At 37.9% G+C, this 1,841-nt stretch overlaps 1 non-coding gene across 1 annotated transcript; it reads left to right on the forward strand.

The window, feature by feature from the left end:
• The first annotated feature begins 424 nt into the window (after positions 1-424).
• Positions 425-533, forward strand: LOC133827680 (small nucleolar RNA R71). The gene has a single exon (XR_009890331.1). It is a non-coding gene; the product is annotated as a small nucleolar RNA R71 (small nucleolar RNA).
• Positions 534-1,841: the final 1,308 nt, after the last annotated feature.

Here is a 1,841-nt window from a genome sequence, read left to right on the forward strand (position 1 = left end):
ACCATTCCTATTTTGATTCTCCATGTAACACACAGTTGTTGGATTGGAAGGACAGTTGTCGAAAGTATGACCCTCACCACAATACACACAAGAAATGTTTTCCATGTGCCCCATTTGTATCCCCATAGGCTGCCCCATTGAATGATTCATTCCCATGTTCATTGTCTTGAGCATATTCGAAATAGAGGAAACTTGGGCTGCCAAATAACTGATGGCATCTACCTCATGAATACTAGCCACCTTTCTACCTGTAGCTGATCTAGTAGTGGGCCACTGATAGTTGTTGTTGGATATCCTCTCAAGGATTTCATATGCTTCATTATAGGACTTAGCAAGAAGAGCCCCATTTGCCGAAGCATCAACTACCATTCTAGTATGGGCATTTAGACCATTATAAAATGTCTCCATCTGGATGCAATGAGGAATGCCATGATGAGGGCATTTGCACAACAACTCCTTAAACCGCTCCCATGCCTCATGTAAAAAGATTCTTCATCAAGTTGCTGAAATGAAGTAATCTCATTGCGGAGTTTGGCATTCTTATTGGGAGGGAAATACTTCATCAAAAACTGCTCAGCAAACTCTTTCCAAGTAGTCACAGAATCAGATGGCAAAGAGTTCAACCAAGCTCTCGCTCTGTCTCTCAAGGAGTATGGGAAAAACTTCAGTCTTAAGGCATCTTCTGTAGCTACGGGCAGCTTGAATGAATCACTCACTTCAATGAACAATCAAAGATGAAGGTGAGGATCTTCTGTTGGCATCCCACTAAATTGGCCTAAAGTTTGAAGCATTTGGAACATAACAGGCTTCAACTCAAACTGTGTAGCCTGGATTTCTGGTCTAACGATGCCCGGATTAAGCTCATTGAAGAGTGGGAGAGCATATTGCCTAATAGCACGATCTCTGTCATCAGCCACAATCACTGCATTTTTCCCATTATTGGCAGCTACTCCCTCTTGAACTACTCTCTCTTGAGCTACTCTTTCTTGAGCAACTCCCACTTGATTTGCTGCCCTTTGAGCGGTTCCTTGTTGAGCTCCTTGCTCAGCATCCATCATCACTACTCCCCTTTTTGATTTTTGTATCATTTGCCTTCTTCTAAATGTACGCTCGATTTCTGGATCCGTGGGAAGTAGTTCAGGGTCTTGATTCTTGTTCATACACTGTGTAAACCTGAAATTGCATGAGAATCACCCAAGTTAGCACAAAATAAATTTAAACCAAATTTCAATATACTTAATTTCACAATAAATGACTTAATCCCTGACAACGGTGCCAAAAACTTGTTGCGTAAATTTAAGCAAAGTGTAAGTGTACACTGTCAACAACAAGTAATACAGTAGCAAGTACTAGATATCATCTCCACAAGGACTATTTTTTTAGTTTTTTTTTTGTTTTGAAACTAAGTTTTAACAAAATGATTTAAAAGCACTAAAATTAATTAAAGAGATTGTCGTCTAAGAACTAAGTAATTAAATACTAATTAAATGCGGAAAAATAAAAGAAACGACTTAGGAAAATTGATTCAAGGAGTAACAAATGGTATGATGGCAACTAGAATAATTATCCCCCTAATATGCAACCCTGACAATGATGCTGGACTGATGCTGCAACAACTGGTGATCTAGTAGTCCATAATTTTAATTAATTTTCATAGGGTTTCGTCAAAGAACTATGATTCTAATCTTTTAATTAAATCACATATGTCTATGCTAATTCAATTTCAAAGATTTAATTCAAGCATCAATTCCATAAGACTATGCATGGTAATAATATATGTCTATATCACTACAATATTGAAATCAATGAATTCAAGCACGCACCGTTCAAATAGTGTGTCA

The sequence above is a fragment of the Humulus lupulus genome, chromosome 3, assembly GCF_963169125.1.
Source record: "Humulus lupulus chromosome 3, drHumLupu1.1, whole genome shotgun sequence".
Taxonomy (NCBI): domain Eukaryota; kingdom Viridiplantae; phylum Streptophyta; class Magnoliopsida; order Rosales; family Cannabaceae; genus Humulus; species Humulus lupulus.